General features: G+C 40.6%; 1 protein-coding gene across 2 annotated transcripts in view; it reads right to left on the bottom strand.

The window, feature by feature from the left end:
* Positions 1-14,182, bottom strand: part of SPARCL1 (SPARC like 1) — a 52,764-nt gene extending 38,582 nt beyond the window's left edge. For both annotated transcript variants that reach the window (XM_061191746.1, XM_061191747.1), the window contains exon 1: positions 13,650-14,182. The gene's annotated coding sequence lies outside the window, so the exon portion shown is untranslated. The remainder of the gene's footprint in view (positions 1-13,649) is intronic.
* Between the last annotated feature and the right edge of the window lie 12,369 nt (positions 14,183-26,551).

The raw sequence follows: 26,551 nt of genomic DNA, 5'->3' as shown, positions 1-26,551 counted from the left end.
CCTGAGACATTTGCCATTCCTTCAGAAAGTCGCCACCTCTCCCTGCCCTGGGGTGTAGGGGAGGAATGACTTTGGCCACCTTTAATTCTCTTTGCTCAAATCATACTCTGATATCTGTCCTTTAAGTTCCTCTTTTTCTGTGAATGTGGGGCTTTCTCACATTTACATCTATTTATTCCTCCCTGCTTTTTTGCATATTCTTTGGGGTATAGACTTTTGAGTATGGCCAGAGGTGGATGCACCACAAAGCTAAGAAGCTTAAGTTTCAGGGCTCCTCACTTTTACAGGCTCCTTACAAATCCCTACGCCTCATTTTGATCTTTCTATTTTTTTTTTTTCACTTTTTTGAATTTGTCAAGTTTTATTTGTGGCCAAGTACATGATATATATATATATATATATATATATATATATATATATATATATATATATATATATATATATATATATACACACACATATATATATATATACACATATATATATGTATATATATGATATAGAAATATACCTGATATTGAAATATATATAAATATACAAATGTTTTATTGACATAAGGTAAAAAAAAAAGCATGTTCTGTATTTGTAGGTTTCGAAGTTCTATACACATCTATTAAATTGAGCTGGTTGATTTTAATGCTCAGATCCTCTATGTCCCAGCTAAATTTTTATCTTCTAGATCTGTCAGATTTTGAAAGATTTATATTGGAATCTGTTACTGTAATTATGCATGCATTTAAAAAATATTTATTTATTTATTTTTGGCTGTGTTGGGTCTTCATTGCTGTGCACGGGCTTTCTCTAGTTGCGGAGAGCGGGGGCTACTCTTTGTTGCAGTGCGCGGGCTTCTCATTGCAGTGGCTTCTCTTGTTGTGGAGCACAGGCTCTAGGCACATGGGCTTCAGTAGTTGTGGCACGCAGGCTCTAGAGTGCAGGCTCAGTAGTTGTGGTGCACGGGCTCAGTAGTTGTGGCTCATGGGCTCTTGAGCACAGGCTCAGTAGTTGTGGCGCATGGGCTTATTTGCTCCATGGCATGTGAGATCTTCCCGGACCAGGGTTTGAACCTGTGTCCCCTGCATTAGCAGGCAGATTCTTAACCACTGTGCCACCAGGGAAGCCCATGCATGCATGTTTTTAAATGAGGTTCTTCTTTTATTTTTATGTTTTTATTTTTTTTAAAAAAAAGAAGTCCCAGGACTTACCTGGTGGTTCAGTGGCTAAGGCTCCACGGTCCCAGTGCAGGGGGCCTGGGTTCGATCCCTGGTCAGGGAACTAGATCCCGCATGCATGCTACAACTAGGAGTCTGCATGCCGCAACTAAAGATCCCGCATGCCGCAACTAAAGTTCCCACATGCCGCAACGAAGATCCCTCATGCTGCAACTAAGACCCGATGCAGCCGAAATATCAAGCAATCAATAAATATTTAAAAAATAAAAAAATAAAAATGAAAAAGAAGGTCCCACACATTGTGTAAACCTCTGGTTCACAAGTGGTGAATCTACTCCTTAGTACGGCTCACCTGAATGCCTGTGGCATTTGTCATGTTGCAGGACTTAGTAATATCTGAATGATTTGCTTCGTAGTCCTAATAGCATGGCAATTCACCTTTTGAAACCTCCCTAGCCCCTAAAAGGATCAGTTACATGAGTCCTATTCTTTTTCTGCCTTTAGCTCTTCTCTCTACCCCCTAAGTTATTTTATTCTCAACCTTCTTAAAATTTCTTTTCTCTGAATGCCAGGTTCTTAGCTTTCTCCTCTTATTTGAATTTCCCTTATTAGTTAAACTCTACCAGCATATAAAACGTCTTTGGATTCAATGGAAATTGTCTCTCTTCTTTAGTTAATATAGTAAGTCGGTCGTTAAGTTCAGCTGGTTGGGAGAAGAATTTCAAGTGTTTCAGCTCTGTGAAAGTACCAAGAATTACTTACTGGGGTAATTCTCTTCCGGGATTAAGAAAAACAGCAAATCATACCTAAGAACAGTTCCAAGTAACCTCATTCTCATGGCGTTGGGACCCGCTGGGGAACAGCGGTGGGCTTTGATGAGTAGCTTTTGTGCGAACCGCTAATGAAAGCGTTCACTTCAAGCAGAAGTGCCTTCAGGATTCATCACGCTTCTCGTGAGCCTTGTTGAGAGCCAACACACTGAATAGGGAAAGACTGCTCGCCCAGTGGTACAATGTTACTCATTACCTGCCTTCTGTGAAAGAAGCAGATACAATACACCGCAGCGGATTTTGTGGCTGAGGTTTGAGGAGTTCTTTGAAAATAGGGTGAAAACCTACGCTTATTTATGCCCTCAGAGGGAAAGCCCTGGAAGATTTATTCAAGCAAGGAGAAGACACGGCTTGTCTACAGCTGTACATTCTGCCTTTCCCACATTGGGAAGAGATTATTTTTCTCTGAATATCCAGATATCTTCCACTTGCTCCCCCAAATCCACTCCACACCCACTCTCCTGCCTTCTCCGCCCTGAGCTGTCCCAGGGCCTGTGTGAACTGTAGCATCAGGTTCTCTTGCACGATGGTTTCTGTTGGGCTCAGCCAATGGGGTGTACTGGCAGGAGAGATTTGAGGGAAGGAGGAGAGTAAAACCAGGGTGTGTATTTTCTCAGCGCCCTCTCTGTGACTGTGTCCCTCTCTGGAAGGTCACAGCCCCTCTCAGTGTCCCTCTCCACACAGCATTTTCTGTCTGGGCTCAAAAAGTTCTCCTTTCCCTGGCTCGTACAAGCTTAGCTTTTACTAGTCTATTCCTACAACACCTTGTGACTTCTCTATGCCCTGCCCATTCTTTGGTCAATCATCCCTTAATTCCACTCTCCTCAAATCCCCAAATTCAGTTTTCCTGCCCGGATCCGCCATTTCCTTGCTAGACCTTGACCCACAGCACTTGATCCAAATTTAGGATTCATGGGTTTGAATATAATTCAGATCCCCTGCCAGCAAAGCTGTCTCCTGCTCCCCAGTGCTGCCCTGTTTCAAGTCTTTCTATAGTTGCTATGGGTTTGTATAAAGATTATTTTAAGATGAAGACATTTGAGATCCAACAGTGAAGCCTTCTCAGAGCATTCCTTGTCTGACTAAAAGCAGAAACTTCTGAGAAATGAGAACTACCATAAATTCCCTTTTCAGGGTGGCTCTATTCCCAGTAGAGAGAACAAGGGTAAATCTACCATAATTTCCTCTCCAGGGCAGTTTTATCACCTTGAAAAAGACAGAAAAACCACTTATACCTTTATGACAAATACCATAAACTCTCGTATCTCTAGTTTGTTCTAAAAACCCATTTGTCTTTCCTAAAAAATCTTTTTGTTCTTGCCACAGAAGCTGTTTCTCCCCTTTCCCTTTCTCCTACCAAATTAGGTCAGTAAGCCTTTAACAGTTTAAGGAGCCAGCTACTTTTGTTGGCCTCTCTATGCATATAAATAAACGTTTCTCTCCTATTAATCTGTATTTTGTCAGTTTAATTTGCAGGCCCCAATTACTGAATATAAGAGGATAGAGGAAAAAGTTTTTCCTCCCTTACATTGCCTTAGCAGGTGCACATATTTCTTTTTATTTATTTATTTAAAAAAAATTTTTTTTAAATATCTTTGTTGGAGTATAATTGCTTTACAATGGTGTGTTAGTTTCTGCTTCATAACAAAGTGAATGGAACATAGCAGTCCTCACCTTTGGAGAGAATCAAAAGTTACAAGGTATTAACACGTGATTAGCACTCAATAAACTTGATTTCACCCAGGATTTGAAGGTGTTCTAGAATCGAAGAGTTTTAGAAAGAAATATGGGCATCTAGCTCTGGGAGTGTTTTGTGTTGGAACTTGGCATTTTCACTTTACCCTCCTATTTCTCTTTTCATGTAATTGCTCGAATGTTATGACACCAGGATTACTCTGGAGGCTTGGGAAGTAAATCAGTCTCTCTGTTCTTTTCCCTTCCATTATAGTCCTTTCCCACACCAAAGGAAACCCAGTTCATTAGCTTAGTTTGACTGAACATTTTAAACATTGTTCTAAATATACTGGTTTTGGCTTGTTAGTCCCAGAATGTGTAGAAATTTGCCTAATCAAGGGTAGTCTAATTAGGACTTCCCTGGCAGTCCAGTGGTTAGGACTCCACGCTTCCACTGCCGGGGGCACAGGTTTCTTCCTTGGTCAGGGAGCTAAGATCCCCGCATGCTGCATGGTGCAGCCAAAAAAAAAAAAAAAAAGAGAGAGAGAGGGAGAGAGTAGTCTAATTAGCCACATTAAAACAAAACTGTATTTTGCATGAATAATGCTGCACAAGGGAGTCTGTTGTTAATTCTTTTTGGATAATGACTATTTTGGGTTTCATGGCACTAAAATGTACATACCACATTCAGTAACTGGCTGGGCTATGGACCTCTACAGATATTAACCCTGTTAACAAGATGCTGGGACGCATAAGGCGAGGCAGCCACCTCCAGCCATGACCACAACCTCAGACCTTACTCTGGCCACCATCTAAACACAGGATTTAAGAAAAATAAAACAACAAAGAACCAAATGTAGAGTAAGCATGGGCTGGATTTTTGTGTGCCATCTTTTGGAAAAGAAAAGAAGTTAGTCATATCCAGATCTCAGGCTATAGTAACCTCCAGCATTCCTACCCAGAGTATTTTTCAAATTATAAGAAAACATTTATTTGCTTTTGAAATCAATCACTTTAAATTGTTTTCCTATCACAAGAAGACATCAACCAGTTGTTTTTATCGGTGAACTGATGCTGTACTTCCCACCCCTCCCTCCCCCATGCCTATCTAAGAAGCTACTGAATGCAAGGTCACTGGGAGTGCCAAGGTCTATGCCAAAAGCTTTAAGCTCCCAGTTTAAAGCAAAAGCTTCCAGTAGTTTCCTCTACCTATATTTTAGGAAATTACTGAGAAGTTTTCCTAGAAAGAGCTTCATCTACCCCGTTATGAGGTCCTGAAAGCCTGCTGTTACGTGTGCTGGAACTGGGGAGCAGGGAAGAAAAGGAGAAGGGAAGAAGACCCTTGGGGTTCAGCATTTGTATTTTGTTTCTTCTGAATTCCAACAGAATGCTGTGTAGATTTAAAGTTAGCTCAAAGTTGCTTGGTCCCCAATAAAAGGTTGGGAAATCCACTGAACAAATGGCTTGAGAGTTAAAAATGATTCCATTGTGCTAAGACAGAATGAAGATCTGACCAATCATGGTGTCTTGAAACCTGCTACAGGTTTTCTTTGACCCATAATCAAGATCAATTCTTCTGACTTTTGTAGATTTCAGGCCACCTTCCTACTGGGTCTCTATCATATTATATAGATGATTAGGTAACTCAAGTTGAACCAAGTATGGTAAAAATGCATTACTTTTGGTGCTCTTTGAGGGTAACTATGAATGGTGGATTCTTATCCTTGTTTATTTACTTTTTATTAACTCTATGTGCATATCAGTATTATTGAACCTATGGTAAACTTTATCCTATTAAAACAAAACAAAAGCATTTACCTGTTCATATTCCACTCATATTCAGTTAAAAACTTATGAGTTGATTGGATGCTCCTTCTAAAAATTTTGCCCATTTGGGGGGATAAGCTGCAAATCTGGGTTTTATACATATTCAGTAGACTACAGTGATTATGTTGTAGTGATAGAGATTTGATTAGAATGTGGTTGGTAGTTTTATTGTTTCAACAATTATAGAGTTTTGCCAGGTATTTGTAAAATATGTATTTCCATAAATGACTATTTTGAGAACTATCTCCATTTATCTCAATTAAGTTTTAGGAATTTAGGATGACCCTTCTTTAAGCAGCACTGCAGTTTCTCCTTATCCTCAAGGGAATGGGTTGGCTGAAAGGGTGGCACAGGGCGTTAAAGATGTCAGGAAAAGATTATAGGAGGATACTGGCTTAAATAACTCACTACTTTTTTTTATTGTTTGACATGACATTCCAAATTCAAAAAGAGAAGTCATCTTGCTGAATCAAAAATGTGTATGTAAAGGATTTTGCTTTGCTCAGCTAATGGATCCTGGAGGAAATCTCCAGAAACTCCTGGCATCAGATATGAACATATTTTTCCTTCTTATGGGAATGGGGGTAGTAATAGTATGACCATCATTCCTAAGTAAGGCCGGTCAAGGTCACTGCAACCTTTCTGCATAGTTGCCTAAGAGAGAAGGCAGAACACAGACACATCCCCATGTCTGAAACCCCTTTGTTTAGTTTCCTTTTGTATCAAAAGGATTGGCTTTCACCATGGGAGAGGCTGTAACTGGATTTCACCATGAAAGGAAGTTGTAATTAGATTTCTCAGCAGGTCTATGAGTTCTGTCCCTGGAAAAAACAGAAAAAAGGGCCTGAATATTCTTTCCTCTAGCTGGAAAGGTAGCCAGCCAAGCCTGCAGAGATTGGTCTGAAAGGCTCGGGCAGAATGGGCCATGGGTGTGTCATCCTCCCCCGACCTCTGATGGAACAATGTCAACTCTGGCTTCAAGACTGAGTGCGTGGTCCTTCAGGTTGAGGGTGGAAAGCAATGCAAGTGACAGCTAAAGATTTCTTGGCATTTGGTAGGAAACATAGGACATTCCTCCGAATGAAACCCTCTGACTCTTGGTCTCTCTGTCTCTTGGCCTCCTGAAACTTCTATCTCCTAGAGAAGCGGAGGGCATCTAAACTTTGGAACATTCTAGAACATCATTCTCCATCTAGATTTAGGAATGAACTTACACAAACAACCAGAATATATTTTGGGTACTGTGGTTCATTTTGAGTTCTTAGTTGTATTGGTTCCATTTCAGTTTCCATAATATTTTCTAGAAGTTTAAATTGGAATGCGGTTATGTCAGAGTAGGTGTTTGTATTTGATTTCTTTTCAGTTGTTACAGTTTTTAAAAAGAACGTTAATTTAAATTCACATTTAAAATGGCGAATTTTATTTTTGAAGTTCTGCTTGTTGCCTTGCCACGTAAATCTACTTCATCTAACCATCTATCTCCACTGGGCACTCCTTGTCTCGCTATATCTCTTTTCTCTTCTTATCTCCTTGTTCTTTCTTTTTCTCCTAAGCATTAACAAGCTGTCTGACCACTGAACCAGAGTGGAAACATGGCCATCCATACTTTTAAAGGCAGGAACAGGCTTGGAGTCTACCCTTTTCCATCTCTTGTATTGGCTATGTCAATGACTCCTTGGAAATTTTAGTGCTGGTAGTTATCGTTCCAAGTTTTTTTAATTGAATTTCCCTCATGTTGCCTGGAGCTCCTCAGGCGGCCAGTATTTTCCGTAACCCCTCCCCTTGCTCTCCCACCCCCGGTTGTTGGCTCCTTCATTGGCAGCCTCAGCCAAATGTATAAGTCTTCCTCCTTCTCTTGGAGACCAAGGAAACTTCCTTCAGCATTTTTGGTTTTCAAGGCAGACGATGACTACTTGATCTGTTTGTCTTACCTTGTCTAAGGTCAAAAGAATTGAGAATGACATACGTACGTGCAGAAAAAGGAGAAGTTTTCCCTGACTGTTTTCCCTGTTACTTTACTTTTCTTCTTACGACTGGTTTCTTATTTCCTGGAGTATGTACATCTACACTTCCAAATAAGGCCAGGTATCTTTTGTTGAGTTTGTTTATATCAGGCGAAGAATGTAGGCAACTATTTTTAGTAATTATTATAACTATGGAAAAATTTCCCTTCAGGGAAATGTAGTAAACAAAATGATTATTATAGGTGCTTCCTAATCAGACTCAGACAGCACATTCTCCTTCACCCTGATTTTACATGATGGCCAAAGGCTTCATTATCAGAGAGCAAACCCCTTAGTCATATTTTGGCTAACGTATACATGTTGTTACCTGATCCAGAGTTAACACTGATGCTTTAGGGCTTTTAAAGTATGACTGAGTCTCTGGGGAGAGCTCTGTAGCTTGGTGTTAAATTAATCTGAAGATTTAAGAAGGATGGCTTTCTATTTTGAGTTCTCTGCTGAGTCACCATTTGACCTCAAAGTGCCCCAGTCCTGCCAGTATATATGATACACTCAGACTCAAAGATGCAGACTTTTCTAGCGCTCTGACCTGCAACTGCCTGGCATCCTGCCTAACTGAACCTACCACTGTGTGAGTCTAGGCTAGGGATAGATACGGTTCATGCCCATCGGAACTTTGAGTCTAACCAGAATTCAACATTAAACATGAATCAAGCAGAGGACAAATACTTTCAGGGCTTCACATCTCCCGCTGCTCTGCCCCTTCCTCTCAGAGCATCTGGCCTTCTCTCTGTTCCTCAGTCTATGGTCCCTCCTGCCACAGGGTCTTTGCACGCTCAGACTTCTCTTGTCAGCATCCACTTGCTCCAGCTACCACTGCCCAGCACGCACGCCTCCCACAGGGCTAACCTCTGTTTAGCCTTGCGATCAAGGAAAGCCATCCCTGACCTTGAGTGGAAGTCGGGATCCTTACATGCTTTCTTAGAAGAAAGGTGCTTTTCCCTCTTAACACTTATTTCAGCATATAATTATACAATACACGCTCAATATAATGTGAACTTTTTCACCCCCCAAAATCATGCTATAAAAAAAGGGATGTGCCTTATATTCTAGCATTTCTGAGGTCTCTCGCATAAAAGGATATTGTCTCAATTACTTCATTTTGAACAACAAAGTACCATTTCAGGCAAACAGCCTGAAATGATCTCAAGCAATGCTTATTTTTGTTCTTAAGAAGGTCACCTGGACAATAGAAAAGGACATAAAGATATTTAAAGCAGGTTTAGCAATTATTCTTGAGGTATGACTCCATTTCTGCAACTGTTGGAATTAACACAATTTTAGAAAACCACACTTCATAGACTCAAGCGGTTTTCAATAAGCCCTTTAAAGAGCACTGGAAAAAGCCATATAGGAGGTAATTAATATGTAGAGATCATCACCGTGGAATGAGAATTTATGCTTGGGGCTCAAATTTGCAACACTAGCAGGTTTCTGAGAAGGGAGTTATAAACAACTTGCAGAGGATTGATGACGCGCTACTCTCCATCAGACAATTACAGAGTGGATCCAGTGAACACAGACAGTGATGTTAAAGAGGCACAGAGAGAGTTTTAGCAAAATCATTTCATGAAGTATGAGGATAAAAAAATCATTTTTATAAGTATAAAATATTTTAAATGAAATGAGATTTAAAATAATGTATTTGTAACAATAGAGTAAGTGTCCTAAGCATACCTTACAATATTATCCATCTGTGCGTTTAGGTTGGCCAAAGATTTTGGCCGAGGATCTTTTTATTAGAAAAATGAAGGTGGCTTTGTATTTGAGGTCACCTTATTTTGGGGCAAATATACTTTTTAAAAAAAATTTATCAAAGTATAGTTGATTTACAATCTTGTGTTAATTTCTGCTGTACAGCAAAGTGACTCAGTTATACACACACACACACACTCACACAAACATATATATTCTTTTTCACGAATGCAGTTTTTATTAATGTGATACTTTGATTAACAACTGTCTCCCTAACTACATAGTAAGTGCCACAAGAGCACAGCCATTCTCTGTTCCTGTAGCATCCCTGGCATTTCACACAGAATAGAACTGAGTACATTAGTTGTTTGAGACATAAGATAAAAATATTACTTATTTCATGACCTGGAAAACACTGGAGAAACTAAAACAGAAATTTTAATAAAAATTATTTTAATGAAAGATAAGATGTTTTGACGCATTTTGCCCTAGAGTTAATCAAGATGAGAAGAATCTCTTTTACTCCTTATAAATGTAAAAATCCTTAATTATTCCCTTTTATTCTCTTAAGAAATTCAATGATTCATGTTTATACAAGGATAATTCTGAGGCCTGTTTTCATTCCAGTTTCCTCACTGGGAGATTCCAAGTTCAAAAAAGCCATTCTTATCAGAGTTAGACCAAATGAGAAAAGTATTAAAAGAATGACTACTTCTTGAGCACTTCCATCCATTGTTTCTGTTAATCCTACAACAGTCTTATGAATTAGCTGTTATCCCCATTGAAGAAGTAGGGGAAACTGAGGTTTGGTGAACTTCACGGCCAACCTTTACCACTGGTCAGATCCTGTAATAAGAGCCTTACATACAGTATCTCATTCAATTCCTGTGACAATATTATGACCATTATTATCTCTCTTCTACATATGAGAAGATGAGGCAAAGAGTGGATGAGATAAAAAAACTAGAGAGTATAAGTGCCAGGGCAGTCCAGGCAGCCTGGCCCTGAGTCCCCTTGATTGATAACCACCTAGATAAGCACATCGTGAAGGTGGGAGGCGGTAGTGGGGAATCGAAAAATGGCCTTATTGTAGGGCCCAGCCTGTCCTACAAAGTGCGGTCCTGTCTCTTTCTCCTCCTTTGCCTTCCCGGTTGCTTTTCCCTGCACTCCACAGTAAGCTGGTCACCATTTCATAGCTTTCTTGTTCATTTTCTTAACACCTATTCACTGACTCTTTAAAGGAAATGTTTGGCTACTAAGTTGGTTGCATAATAGGAAGGAAACAAGCCAGGATGGGAGACTTCATTTCTCAAGGATTTTTAAAGCAGACTAAGAGTTATTTCACAGAGAGGGCTGTGAAACTCGAGCCTCTCTATACTCTTTCATTGCTATGACGACAGGCTGCTCCTGCTACATGTAGCCAGAAAAAGCAGCTGACATTTCAATTCTAGGAACGTAGAGGAGAGGTTTACAAAAACAAAAAACAAAAAACAAACCCTTTTGTTTGAATTTCAGTTAGAGAGGAAAAAAATACCCTGCCTTTAGAAATTCCTGCCTTTAGAAAAGATAAGAAAGGAGAAATGTTGGGGCCTTTCCCCCCCTCCAGGTAGGCCAATAAAACAGAATTGAGTGCAAAGCAGCATTTCGCCTCATTCCTCTTAATGGCAATCTGAAACAGAAGACTCACTCTGGTTTCATTTGACTTGGCCATTAAGAAGCTACTAATGGATGAAGCAGTAAGGACTCAGTAATAAATACTTCATGCTGAGGCCCTCTCAAGGGCATACGGTAGTGTCAGATTTATTTTTCCATTTCTTTGGATAAAAAAAGACAATTCAAAGAATATTTCCTTCTTGACCCCCACTATTACTGCCAGAAAAATTATTCCAAGTGTGTAATCAAACACTTCCTCACTGTGTGTCTAGTACTCTGCCAGGTGCTATACCTGACATTTAAAAAACATCTTATTTAATTCCTACAATGACCCCATTGTGGGTATTATTATCACTATTTGCTTAATAGATGGGTAAACTGAGTCCTGGAGGTGTGAAGTGACTGCCTAAGCTCCCATAGCCTGTAAGAGGCAGAGCCAGGATTCAAACTGAGGCGTGTTAGACGCTGAAACCCATGCTGTATCTGCTCTGTCGGGCTGACTCTGAGGCATAGACCTGGCATTGATGTTTTATTATACAGCAAAGTGTGTAAGTACAAGGAAGAAACCCTGAGGGAAATCTTAGAGTAAATTCCCTTTCTACAGAGTTCCATTCGGGACATATAGGTAGACTAGTGCTTTAATATCAGCTACGATCGATAGATTGATTCAAACGTACCAGACATAGCTGTTTTCCTCGTTTATCACAACAAATCTCTAAGGTTGTAACTAATTTTATGATCCCCATTTTGGCAAATGAGGGCACAGAGGTTCAAAGTGTCATTTGTGCAAAGTCACAGACCCTGGGAAAGCCCAGATATAAACCAGATCTGTAAGTTTCTAGAGCCCGTGATCTTGTTCACTTTATCACACCGTCTCCCTACAATCAGTCAAGACCACACACTCTGTTCCCCAAACTTCTGATCATCTTTTGATGCCCAAGATAAAAATCAGGCTAGCCTCAGGTGGTACTACCTGTGCAAGCCCAGCCTTTGGGGGAAGATGCTCGGTGGGCCCTGTGTGAACCAGACCCTGGCCTAATTGGGCATCTCTTGGGCAGCCAGACCTACTGGGGAAGTTCTCCTGGATTTATGGGCCCCCCTTCTCCTTCACTGAAGGGTGTTCCAGAAGCCATCTGAAGTCTGAAAAACAGTTGCTTATGTTCTTGGTGGAAAAAGATTCCCAACACGTTCTGGACCTTGTGCTAAACTAGCTAAAATAGCAATGTTTGTGTACCGTTACATATCAACTGAATAAAAATAATAAGCAGTCAAGAGGAAATGAAATGAAGAATGTTTTGGAGTTGTCCAGATATATCACTATTCATTTCATTTCCGTCATCACTATTTATTATTTTTACTTAGTTGATAAGCGAAACTGTGCATAAGAGCCTATTGGGGATTAAATACCGAAGGACTTGGAAGGAAACCCCAGTACTCAAATTGCTAAATGGCTGTACAAAAATTCCCTGAAAGAAAAAAGGCAAGATTCATTAATAACATGCACATATCCTTTTCCAAAATGTGGAAAGCAGCATTGTTTGATTGGATGATAAGTAGATGAAACAGACTGCTGTACCTTGCTGGATCTCGTTAAATGGACAGAAATATAAACTTAAATCTTTCCTGAGAGGGGTGTCCTTTTTTTTTTTTTAATATTCATAGTTAATGTACCCATCAACGTTTAGCTGAATAAGCTGTGAATTGAAAAAAACTGGTATCCATGAGAAAGGGGAGAATCAAAAAAAAAAAAAAAAGATTTCTGCTGAGTTGGACCAAGTGAACATTTCTATTCAGTGTACTTAGGCCCTGGGCCAGAGGGGAGCTCAGATATAATGCCAAGGTGACATATTTAACCTCTGTGCAGATTAAAGGCAGTTCAAAAGAGATATTCTCTCTGCACTACCTCTTGGTTATAGTATCAACAGCATTGATCTGCAGTTGAAAGCATGGTTTTCTCCTGCAGGGTGACCTCTAATACCCAGGAGGAATGAGGGAGCATGACTTGCATTATTGTTTTATTTTAGAAGATAGAGCCAGAAATGAAGGTACCTTACAATATAGGAGTTATCATAATTTTTTAGCTCTTCGATTCCCCTCCCTCCTTTTTCCCTTCCTAAATTAGACATCGTTAGGAATTAGAAATTTTATGTATGTGTGTGTGTGTGTGTATCCTAAAAAATGATAGAAGGGGACAAGAGACAGTGAGTCAGAAAACTATAAAAGGGAGTCAGGAAAAAATAATCACAATAACTAAAAAATAATCAAAGGAAAATATAGTATTATAGGGATTTTCTTACCTTTTGGAAAAGCAAAATGTTCCATTTCTACATTGCTGTTAGGTACAGACTGGGATAGTGGTGGTGATTGAATAACTTCAGATAATTTAACCATGGAAAACACCCAAATTACTTTGATTTGAAAGTTTTTTTTTTTAACTACTTTCCTTTTGATTTATTTAATATATTTAGTAAACTATTTCTACAAAGCACATTTCAGGATTTCAGACTTCACCAAGATCTGAATGCTAGTCTGGCCAACAACATTTCTACATTTCTAAACATCATTTATTAGTTCTTACTATTTAATCTTGGAGAAGAAAAGGAAACATGAATTCAAGTGTTAACATTCCCTAGTAAGTAGCTTTTCTGTAAATCATGCAAAAGGGTTTTTTTGTTCTTGTTGTTAAAAAATGGCTTTGTATTAGGCAAAAATATTAGACATCTTTATCAGATCATGCAAATCAAGTTAACAAATACAGTAAACTTATTAAAATTTACCTTCAGGTACGCGGCTGGACCCAGAGCCTTGGCAGAAAATTGAAGTTGAATCCTGTCCTTGCACACAGTCAGGAAATAAGTTTCACAAATGCCCAATACTCTTTAAATCGCTTTCCTCGTTAAGCCCTGCTTCTTTGCCCAGAAACGCATTCAGGTCTATTGGAGTTGAAATTCTGCTGCTCTGTCAACTACTCAGGGTCTGAGGTGACAGACGAATTTGGAGGTTGGCACAGGGATGTATTTCAGACTGTCATCGTTTTTGTCGCAGATTCCTGCAGTTCTCCAGCGGGCTAGCCTCTCACTCCAAGGGCGAGGGCGCGCTGAGCTTTACAGGCAGCGCAGACCCACAGGGAGAGAGCTCATTCTCCCGGAGAGAATGGGTTAACAGTTCTCCCCTCAAGCTCTTGTTCTCAGAGGCTTGTAACTTGGCCAGAATATAAGCACTTGGCTCCTTATGCCTTTTTCTGTTTTTCTTCTCTTTTTCAAACAACTCTAAAAGGTTTTACAAGCAGGATCCCTTTGGGGGGAATTTTTATTTTAAGACTGAAAAGAAACTCCATGCTGTGGTTTCTTCCTAAAGGAAATCGGTGGGGTGGGGTTTAAGGAAGGGGTAAGAATAATTGCAGCAGATGCATTTTTACATTGCTTCTGCAAAAATTGTTCTCACGAATATGCCTGAATTTAGTTAACAGCAGGATACTGCAGATGCTTCAACCTTTCTTTAAGTGACCTTCAGAAATGTACATGTATGTGAAGCATTACTCCTTCATAGTGTAGCTCATTTATAAGCCGATTCAGGAATGTTACAGTTCGTAGACTATTCTTCCCCCTACACAGCTCCCTACCACAACCTTCTGTATGATGATTGGTCTGGAAGAAAGAGTTTTGCCATGAAATAGACCTGGCATTCTGGTTATTTATGTATGTATCTAATCTCTTCCACGGCTACGTCTACATTGATTGCACATTTACTACGTCAGACACTGGCTAACGTTTTTTTTAATGCATCCATTTCAGTTTATCCTCACAAGTCTACATGAAGTGAGTATTACACCCATCTGATGATAGTGTGGTTTAGTGGGAAAGTCTCCATGTTTGAGGCCACACAGCTTGGGTTTACATCTTGGTTCCTAACTAGATATGACCTGGGACAAGTTAGGTGATGTCTCTAAGCTTCAGAATTCTTATCTATAAGACACGGGTACAAATAAGGGGATGATATTAGTATCTACCTCAGGTGGCTGTCCTGTGTTTTAAGTAGGTAAACACTTCCTGCCACCCCGCAGACACTCAAATGTTAGTGATTATGATTTGCATGAGGAAACCAGTGCTTGGTGAACCTGAGTGATTTTTCCAGGTTCTCTGGCTCGTAGGTTGTAGAGCAGGATGCCAACCCAGCTATCTCGGCTGACTGCTGCATCTGTGTTACTCAACTTCTAGGCTATAACACCTCCTTCTGTGGGAGCCGTGAGCTCCTTGAGGGTGGGGACGTGCCCGCTCTGTGTTCTCCATGTGCCTAGCACCATGCTTTACATACTGTAAATGCTCCATTAACCTTAGATAAATGGTTAAAATTTAATTTAACTTGGATTTTTCTACATTGATGCCAAAGTCAGGCCAAAAGCAAAACAACATTAACAAAAATAAAGAAAAACCCCACCTCTAGTTCTAGGCAAATATGCCCTCGGACAGTTGTCCTTAAGCACTTTAGAAACATTTGCCCTATTTATTTTTCAGAACACCACAAGAGAAAGGGAACGAGAATGATCTCAATTTTGCAGTTGGGGAAATTTGGGAGCGGAGGAAACTGGGCAATTTGCCTAGGAACCGAAAACAGGCCACAGTGCAGCTGGGATCGTCTCAACATCTCCAGAATCAGGATGACTTGTTCCAAACCGCCTTTCCAGGCACAGGATGAAATGACGTGATGTCCTTTGGCCTCAGACAATGGGATGTTTTTCCTTAGCCCAGGTCTAGGGTGTGAGCAGTCTCCGCAGGGAAGGATCAAAGGAATGGGCTGTGTTCGACTCTGATGGCCCTCTGCTTCTGTGCACATGGTCTGGGAAGTGTGGGAGACACAGGCACCATTTCTCCAGTGGCTCCCGAGGGCCACAGGTGTGGTGGGACTATTGCGGAATATGTAGGACAAGCATTACTGATGATTTTGCCCGGGCTTGGCCAAAGGCGGTTTTCTCTGGAACTCAAAATGCTAACTTCTTCTAACGACTTTCCCCATTTACTTGACATAGCTTCATGAGGTTGGTTTCAGGCGACTACAGCAATTCAGTGAAAATGTAGAGAAAGTTTTAGCTAGAGGGCTATGGGAAAACGATTTGACCAACCAAAGTATTTTCTCTAATACTAAAATTGATATTTTATGTCTTTGCAAAATGATCATAAAATTTCTTTCAGAGATCTATGCTAACATAAAAAATAACTTGGTTAGAGCAAACTGGATTTATCTCTCAAATGTGAATAGGTACCCTGAGAGTTCCTTTGTAGGTGGCAAAGCTTGAGAATTTTGACTCTGAGTTATACAGGATGTTTGCTCTAGGTCTTATTAATCTATAACATGGTTAAAAGGATCCACTGTATTTCTTGTAACTAGATAATAGAGAAAAGTGTGTGTGTGTGTGTGTGTGTGTGTGTGTGTGTTTTAGTAAAGGGACCTTGAATCCGCAATGTCTTTTAAGTACGACCTTATTTTGCGAATGTTTATGGGCAGATATCCAAACTTTTATTGTTTCTGAAGCTGTCATTTCTAAAATCGTTTACAGCTCATGCAGCTGAGGACAATAAACCTACACCAATACCCACTTAACAGACGGAGCTGTGGAATAGATTTAGAAACTTATCCAACATCTAAATGTGATGAGAGAACTTTGATAAAAAAAGATTGTTACATTCCTGCGTGTGAACTGACCCAGACAACATCAGCTTTGGTCAGAAGGGTCTAACAAAAGTCAGTATCAAAGTTGAAGTGTGTTTTCAACTTTTTAATGCTCGGATTTCCTTTGAGAGTCTGACGAAAGCGGTGAGCAAGCTCCTAAAGTTCATCCATGAACTGCCCTCCACACCCCTACCCCAGGGGTTCCATGAAGTTAAGAACCTCTGATTCAGGTGCAGGGCCAGAGAACACTTTCATCAGTGCTTAAGCACCAAGTGAGCCCTTTTGTTATACACAGCACAAACCTCTGGGTGATAGGAGAGAAATATCATAGTTCCTGCCTATAAGGAGTCTAAGAGACAAGAATATACTCATTGTCAAAAGGGGGCACGATTCCCTTGGAGTAGTCGTTGATGAAAAATTAATCAGTTGATTTCAGAAAGAAATGGAAATTTTTATTCGAGCCAAATTTGAGGATTATAGCCCAGGAAGAGCATCTCAGAAAGCTCTGAGAACTGTTCCACCCATTAGACTTTAAGACACAGTTATATAAGTTTTTTTGAGACAGAGGGCTGTACATCAAATGACGTTTTTTTTTTTTTAACATCTTTATTGGAGTATAATTGCTTTACAATGGTGTGTTAATTTCTGCTTTATAACAAAGTGAATCAGCTATACATATACATATATCCCCATATCTCCACCCTCTTGCATGTCCCTCCCACCCTCCCTATGCCACCCCTCTAGGTGGTCACAAAGCACCGAGCTGATCTCCCTGTGCTATGCGGCTGCTTCCCACTAGCTATCTCTTTTACATTTGGTAGTGTATATATGTCCATGCTACTCTCTCACTTTGTCCCAGCTTACCCTTCCCCCTCCCCGTGTCCTCAAGTCCATTCTCTAGGTCTGCATCTTTATTCCTGTCTTGCCCCTAGGTTCTTCAGAACCCTTTTTTTTTTCTTTTTTTTTAGATTCCATATATATGTGTTAGCATACAGTATTTGCTTTTCTCTGTCTGACTTACTTCACTCTGCATGACAGACTCTAGGTCCATCCACCTCACAAATAACTCAATTTCGTTTCTTTTTATGGCTGAGTAATATTCCATTGTATATATGTGCCACATCTTCTTTATCTATTCATCTGTCGATGGACACTTAGGTTGCTTCCATGTCCTGGCTATTGTAAATAGAGCTGCAATGAACATTGTGGTACATGACTCTTTTTGAATTATGGTTTTCTCAGGGCGTATACCCATTAGTGGGATTGCTAGGTCATTTGGTAGTTCTATTTTTAGTTTTTTAACGAACCTCCATACTGTTCTCCATAGTGGCTGTATCAATTTACATTCCCACTAACAGTGCAAGAGGGTTCCCTTTTCTCCACACCCTCTCCAGCTTTTATTGTTTGTAGATTTTTTGGTGATGGCCATTCTGACTGGTGTGAGGTGATACTTCATTGTAGTTTTGATTTGCATTCCTCTAATGATTAGTGATGTTGAGCATCCTTTCATGTGTTTGTTGGCAATCTGTATATCTTCTTTGGAGAAATGTCTATTTAAGTCTTCTGCCCATTTTTGGATTGGGTTGTTTGTTTTTTTGGTGTTGAACTGCATGAGCTGCTTGTAAATTTTGGAGATTAATGCTTTGTCAGAAATGATGTATTATTGACAGTTTACATGATCCAGATCTAAGGGTCATCATGGTAGGTCATGTGACCCTGTACAAGATCAAAAAGCTTTATGACTTTTTTCAGGAGTTGTCTGTCTTGTTGGTGCTGGGAGAATGTTGCTGTCTATGGTTGAGCAGGTGTTCCTGCCGATGGGGAGGTTTGATTGATGCGTAATGCACACACACAGTGCACAGTGAGGGGAGAGAGGAGGCCAAAGGGCCGAGAAGAACTTTTATGTTTAGATTTTTCTTGTCTTGCCATAAAATATGAATTTTATTTCACACAGTGGAGAGCCCAAGTTAGGAAGTGAGTATGGATGAAGGGACGCTGCAGTGACAACAGAGTGTTGACAGTTCTCTTGGCCAGGACCTGGCCTGTAGGACCCTTCTCCTTGCTTATGCTGTGTGGTAGTTTTCTAGGGCTACCATAACAAAGTACCACAGACTGGGTGGTTTACGTAACAGAAACTAATTTTCTCCCAGTTCTGCAGGCTAGAAGTCCAAGACCAAGGTGCTGTCTGGGTTGGTTTCTCCTGAGCCTTTTCTCCTTAGCTGGAGATGGCTGTCTTTTCACTGTGTCTTCATCTGGCCTTTTTTCCTGCACTCATGTACTCCTGGGGTCTCTCCCTCTTCTTATAAGGACACTAGACCTTATAAGGACATTAGTGCCCCACCCTTATGACCTCGTTCAACCTTAGTTACCTCTTTAAAGGCTCTATCTCCGAATCTAGTTACACTGGGGGTTAGGGCGTCAACATATGAATTTTGGGGAGACACAGTTCAGTCTGTAACACCCCATATATCTTTCAGACTTTGACATTTAATTCTCTGTGGCTTTACTTCTGGGAACCACACTCATTTCTCAATTCTGTCTTAGTTACTGACCTCTTTCTATGCAATTTCCCCCATTGCCCTGCACTATCATCATATCTCAGCACAGAATCATTTCAGATCTCTCAGCTCTGTCTTGGTTATCAACCCACTGGGTCAATTTCTGACTATGGATTCTTGCAAGAGTTTACTCTAGCCATCCCCCCCACAAGCCCAGCACATCTATGGGCTTAGTCAAACCCTCTATTAGGTCTTAAGCAGAGGCTTGACCCACAGAAGTAATTAATAAGTACAAGTTGCAAATATGCATAATATTTTGCTAAATATGTGGCAAATGTGATTAACTGCCATTTGTCTCATTATAACTTTAAAAGCAAAAAAATTTTAAAAAAAATAAAAGGAGGAAGATTGGTTAGGGCTAGGTGAATTTTGTATGTCAGGCTAAGCAGTTTGACTTTTTTTCATTAGGTAAAAGGGGCCTCTGGGAGGTTAGAAAGAGTAGGAAGGAAATAACATAAAATACATCTATCAGGATAGATTATGCTACAATAACAAAGAACCCCAAACTCAGAGGCTTACAGCAAAGGTTTGTTTTTTATTCATGCTCCATGTTTATTGTAGCCTACCGTAATTCTGCTCTACCTTATCTTCACTCCAGGATCCAGGCTGACAAACACGTTCCCTTGGCAGCAGAAAAAGAAATACGGCAAACTATGCTCAGTTCTTAAAGCTTCTGCCTGAATGTGATACACATCACTTCTGCCCACATTTCATTGACCACAGCAGGTCATGTGGCCACAACTGAGCTCAACAGCGGGGGGAAGTATAGTCCTCCTATAGAGAAGAGAAACCATAGGCAAGAGAACCAGAAAATAGATTTTAATTGGAAGGGAAGGATAGGACAGACTTTGGGGAAAAAAAGTATTAGGAAAAAAGAAGAGAAGAAAATAAAAGGGGCAGAAGCAAAGTTAAAAAAATGTGGAGAATAAAAAAAAAAAAAGAGGGCAGAAGAGAGAAGAAATAGGGTAAAAATAAGAGGTAGTTTCCTAGGGCTGTCATAACAGATTACCACAGACTGGGTGGCTTAAAACAACAGAACTTTCTTTTCTCAAATTTCTGGAGGCTGAAAGTCTGAAATCAAGGTATAAGTAGGCACAAGTTGCCAAGGAAGGCAAAGATCCTCCCTTGCCTCTTCGTAGCTTCTGGTGACTCCCAGAATTTCTTGGCATTCCTTGCTTTGCAGCAGCATCATATGAAACTCTGCATCCATCTTCACGTGGCCTTCTTCCCCTGTGTGCCTCCTCTGAATCTCTATGTCCTCTCCTCTTCTTGTAAGGACACCAGTTATTGAATTTAGGGTCTGCCTAATCCAGTACGATCTCACCTTAACCTGGTTATATCTGCAAAGACTCTATTTTCAAATAAGCCACATTCACAGGTACCAGGGATTGAGACTTGAACGTATCTCTTGAGGGGACACAATTCAACTCACTACAGTCTACTGTCCACCTCCCTTGCCCCAGATTCATGATTCTCCCACATGCAAAATACATTCGCCTCGTCCTAACATTCTTAATCCATTTCAAATGTCTTAACTCAGGCTTCCCTGGTGGCGCAGTGGTTGAGAATCTGCCTGCCAATGCAGGGGACACGGGTTCGAGCCCTGGTCTGGGAAGATCCCACATGCCGCGGAGCAACTGGGCCCGTGAGCCACAACTACTGAGCCTGCGCGTCTGGAGCCTGTGCTCCGCAACAAGAGAGGCCGCGATAGTGAGAGGCCCGCGCACCACGATGAAGAGTGGCTCCCACTTGCCGCAACTAGAGAAAGCCCTCACACAGAAACGAAGACCCAACACAGCCAAAAATAAATAAATTAATTTATTTAAAAAAAAAAAAAAATGTCTTAACCCATTCCAGCATCAACTCGAAGTCCCAAATCTCCTCTGTCATCAGCTCAGAAAGTTCCAAATCTCGTCATCTAAATGATCTAAATCAGGCACAGGTGAGACTCTAGGTATGATCCTGGGGCAAATGTCCTGTCCATCTGTGAACCTATGAAACTAAAAAGCAAGTTATCTACTTCCAAAATACGATGGAGGGACAGGCATAGGATAGACATTTCCATTCTGAAAGGGAGAAAATAGAGGGAATAAAGGGGTCACTTGTTCTAAGCAAGTTCAGAACTCACCAGGGTAAGTTCTATAAGGTTTCAAGTCCTGAGAATAATCCTCTGTGGCCCAGTACTCTTCCTTCTGACCCACAGAGGTTCGACCCTTTGGGTCTGTGGAGGTCCCACCAGCCTTTGGAGCTGTATTACTTTGGTAGGGCTACCATAAAACACCACGGATTGGGTGGCTTAAACACAGGAATCGATTTTCTCACTGTTCTGGAGGCTAAAAGTCTGAAATCAAGGTGTTGGCAGAGTTGGTTTCTTCTGAGGTCTCTCTCCTTGGCTTGCAGATGACTGTCTTCTCCATTTGTCTTCACAGGATCTCCCCTCTGTTTGTGTTTGTGTCCTAATCTCTTCTTAGAAAGACAGCAGTCATATTGGGTTAGGGCCCATCCATATGACCTTATTTTACCTTAATTACTTTAAAGGCCCTATCTCCAAATATCGTCACATTCTGAGATACTAGGAGTTAGGACTTTAACATGTGAAATTTGGGGGGACACAATTCAGCTCATAATGGGAGTCCTTTTTCCTTTTCCTTCAAGGATAACACCTGTTTATAGCCATGTAGAATTTTGGAAGTCTGACAGCCTTCCTTCCATTCTGTCTCTCTCTCTCTTTCAGCCCAGGGTGGAAGTATTTCTGCTTCAATAACATTCTCAAAAATTTTGTTGGTCTCCTGTGAAATCTATGGGGGTTCATGCCATCAGACAAGAGGGTCCTCCACAGATCTTTCCTGGATAAATTCATCTTGATTCCTGGCTTCTACTGAGAAAGTTGATTGGATCCACAGATCACATTCACATGCCTAATCTCTGTAGCAAAAGGTTGCCTAGCTATAGGCATGCTTGATGTTCTTTCCAGAGAATGCTTTGTGGTCTTTTGCTATCTGGAGGCTATTTTCATAATCAAGTCCTGGTTCTTTTTTGCTTGATAGTTTCTTCCTCCATTTATATCTTTCCTCTCACATTTTACTATAAGCAGCAAGGGGAAACCAGGTGTACTGTTCATACTTTGGAAATTTCCTTAGCTCAATATCTAAGCTCATCCCTTACAAGTTCTCCTTTCCAACCCAACAGCAGAAGATAATTCAGCCAAGTTCCTGCCACTTTAACCAAGGGTTGTTTTTTCCCTGGTCTCCAGTATCATGTTCATTTCCTCCTGAGACCCGACCAGAATCACCTTTAACATTTATATTTCTACCAACATTTTGTTTGTGATAATACATGTATTCTCTAAGATGATAGATTTCTCTATAGTTCTCCTTACTTCTTTCTAAGCTCTGACCAGAATCTCCTTTAATGTCCATATTTCTACCAACAATCTCTTCAAGGCAATCTAGACTTTTTTCTTTTTTTGGCCACACAGCTTGAAGGATCCTAGTTCCCCGACCAGAGATCGAACCCATGACCCCTTTAGTGGAAGCGCCAAGTCTTAACCACCGGACTGCCAGGGAAGTCCCTAGACTTTTTCTATTATGTGCCTCAAAATTCTTCCAACCACTACTCAACATCCAATTCCAAAGCCACATCCACATTTTTAGGAATTTGGTATAGTAGTACCCCATTCTCAGAACCAAAACTTCTATTAGTTTCCAACAGTTGCCATAACAAATTACCAAAAATTGGGTGGCTTAAGAAACCAGGAATTTATTTTCTTAAAGTTCTGGAGGCTAAAAGTCTGAAATCAGCAGGCACAGGCTCTTTAAGGAGGCTTTGGGGAAAAATTCTTCCTTACCTCTTCCTAGCTTCTGGTGGCCTCCAACAATCTTTGGCATTCCTTGGTTTGTAGCTGTATCATTCTAATCTCTACCTCTATCTTCACATGGCTTTCTTCCCCTGTGTGTCTCCTCTAAGTCTCCATGTGTTTTATTTTCTTACAAGGACACCAGTCACTGGATCTAAGGCCCATCCTAATCCAGTATGACACCATCTTAACTTAATTACATCTGCAAAGACCTTATTTCCAAATAAGGTCTCATTCACAGGTGTCAGGGGCTGAGGCTTGAATATATCTTTTTGAGGGACACAATTCAACCCACTACAAGGTGGATTGCAGATTTGACTCTAAACTTCTGGTTGACCAAAGGAATGAGGAAAAGATGATTAGTGGTAGAATTCAAAATGTAAAAAATTTCAGAAAAAACATATAAGACACTTTGTAGAGCAGCAAATGGTACCCTTATAGCATTCTTGCAATATCACATTTCTTTTGGCTGTTTCCTACAACATCTTAAGGTGAATAGGTAGTGGGAAAAGGTAAAAGTCCAATTAAGTAAGAGAAATTCTGTGAGGCAGTAACAAACAATCTGTGATAGTTTGACTTTTATTCTTCAATTTTGATGGTGGCAAAACTCCAAAACAATGTAATTCCTATTTGCAATTAAATTCTGATCTCTATTCTGTGAGTTTAGCTGGCACCCAGTTTTATTCACAACTGAATACATTTGGGCATGTCTGAAGGATGAGTGGGATGGGTCCTCTAGGAAGAACTAAGGACTTCTTGGGAAAGACTCATTCTAAGGGAACAGAAAGCCAGGCAGATAAGATTAGCCCAAAAATATATAGCAAGTGGAGTGGCGGAATAGTTTATTTCCCGTAGATTTGACCCTAAGCCAGTCCTCAATGGACTCAAGGATACACTGGAAAGAGGGGGACACAAGGTTTAAAGGGAACAAGCTATTTAATCAAATCTCTTGAAAAACCAGGGCATAAGCAGCCCTGCTTTCATACCCATGTGACTCAGTGTAATGCAAGGCATAGCAGGATTTGGTGTATGGATGACCCCAGAGCACACAGAGCTACTTTGGCATCTCAGTGTCCTCAGCCACAGGCAACAGTGCACAGTTTAGACCCTTGGGGTGATGGCAATAATGATGTTGACTAGCAGTGACAGTGTTTGGCAGAGGCAGAGTGCCTGCCGAGGTTGGTGGCATTAGCCAGTAATAGTGGTGCCCAGTAGAGGTAGTAGTGTCTGGCAAACAAAGTGGAACTCACAGGAGGGCGCAATGGCTGGTGAGAGGTAGCCCAATCGTGGACCTCAGAGCAGGACTGACCTCATGCAGCTTCCGAGGCAGTGGATAACTCCAGAGGAGCCATGGCAAGAGATTACAAAATTGGAGACGTGATCATTGAAAATCTAGGAACACATGAGAAGTCCTTGAGAATGTCAGGAAAATAATGATTGAGTATAACTTTGAGGTGGAGGGCTGAGTTTAAAGAGTAAAGTTGAAAGTGAAGGAAGTAAAGCTGTAGTGGCCTGAGGAAGGAAGCAGGAGCATTTAATACATATTTTTTTCTTCTGTAATTGCTTAAGGTTTTTCTCAGCTTAAAATCTACGGCTGTTTTTAATGCAGCCTAGCTCATGATGATATTTTTGTACCTGTGTGTGAGCAGATTTTCATTTAGTAGTTAAGCATCTGTCTCCTTTTTTTGTGTTCCTGAAGTCCTTCATCACAATAGCAAGAAATCTTTTCTCTTTTCTCTTTTTTTTTTGTCCTCTGAGACGTTTTAATCACCACTGAAAGATTCCAAAAGAACCTAGTCTGATGGTATTTGACTATGAACATGGATTATTGAATCCATTACTAAGATGCAAGTCACATGTCTGAGTCCCAGTCCAAAAAGTTACCTGTAGATACATATAGCCAATGATTGGATTCAGAATTGGTAAATTCTAAATTGAAGGACATCAGGAGTTGAAATTCAATGCCTACTATTTTCTTCTACCTTCAATCTTTTGTGCCCATCTTCCTATCAGATGCCAGATTATCAAAGGACATCAGAAAGCCCTGATAGGATATTGCTAATCACTGATACGATTGAATATTACCAGAAACAAATTCTACTACCTCTCAATATGATTTACACCAATCAAGTCCTCAGTGGAGGGAGCACATATTCAAAATCCTTCTCCCTGGATGAGGTATAGTAGAGAATTGATGAATCTGACAGACCTGAATTCAAGCCCCAGCTCTGATGCTTCCTAGCTGAATGACCTTGAGCAAGTTGCTTAACCTCTCTGGGTCTTCAAGTCCTCATCTGTCAAATGAGGATGCTAATAATACCTCACTGGGTAATTTTGAGGAAGAGATGATGTTTGCATAATGCTTTGTCCAATGCAAACACCATCTCTTCCTCAATTTATAATAATAATAAAGATCATGGTGATGGTGAAGGCCACCAATAAGGAAGCTGGATGTTGCTGGAGAGTGTCATGGAGGCTTCTGTAATAGAAATTAGAGCGCCTCCTCTTTTCACACAAACTGCTAATAAACCCTGTGAAAGATGCAGATGTTCAGGCAAAGGGATGAAACACATCCTTTTAGTTAAGCTCTGCAAACACAGCAGCTGCTCCCATCAATCCCTGGAGTCCTATGTCGTCGTTTTTTCCCAGACAGAGCCCTCATTTAGTTTGGGGGAACCTGGGTTGGCTGTGCAGATAGCACATAGCAATGTGAGCTATGTAGCTGCTCTCATTCTGACCTCACCTTGGGATATACACCAGCCCAATCTATCAAATCGCTCAGTGTTTGGATCTCGTCCAGTGCATATTTCTGTGCATTTGACTTGCAAGATGTCTCTTGTTGACCAAGAAGTTTATACTGGGGCCTTCTCACGGGTGAGATCATTTTGCTGTTATTAGCCAAAAGCCACCCTCCTCTAAATCTGCCTGATGTTTTTTTGGCTGTAGTGTTAAGTTCCCAGAGCAAGATGCTTTAGACTAAGAAGTACTGTTTGTGTAATGACGCAATCCTGTTCTGGAAATGTGTTCCAGTGGTTGTTTTCTTCTTGGTTTTGAGCAAGGGCATTTGCATTTTTGTCAATATTTCAGTTGTGGAAGAGCATTGGGTTTGCTATAGAGGCTTCCCGTGGGCTGGTTGTACACATGAGTGCTGGCAGCACTACAGCTGAGGCTCCATCTCCAGAAAATGGTAAGAGAGCCTGATGAGGGCTGATGGGAGTCTCACTGCCATTAACTGGCTGGCAACTCAAATGGAGACACAAAGGATAATTTGGACAATGCCTGTTCTCTCTAGTCTGGTATTTCTCAAAATTTTCTTTTCATTATCACTCTCCTAAGGGCCCTTTGAACAATTTTTTTCCTGAGTGCTCCCCAACTCATGAAATTGTGACAATGGATATACTGTATATTCATTTATGTACTATATCTATAGCTGTGTTTTATATATAAAAATATTAGGATTTTTTGCCTCTCCCAAGAATCAGTTTTTCCCCCTTGACTAATGAGCCTCACCAATTGTCTTCAGCATACCTCATGCTTAAAAAGATACAATTTACTGTGGTATAATCAATTGACTATTATAATTCATGGTTGGAGAAAC

The sequence above is a fragment of the Eubalaena glacialis genome, chromosome 5 (genome assembly GCF_028564815.1).
Source record: "Eubalaena glacialis isolate mEubGla1 chromosome 5, mEubGla1.1.hap2.+ XY, whole genome shotgun sequence".
NCBI classification, from domain to species: domain Eukaryota; kingdom Metazoa; phylum Chordata; class Mammalia; order Artiodactyla; family Balaenidae; genus Eubalaena; species Eubalaena glacialis.
The sequence above is the reverse complement of the archived record's forward strand: the minus strand, read 5'-3'. Positions and strand labels throughout refer to the sequence as shown.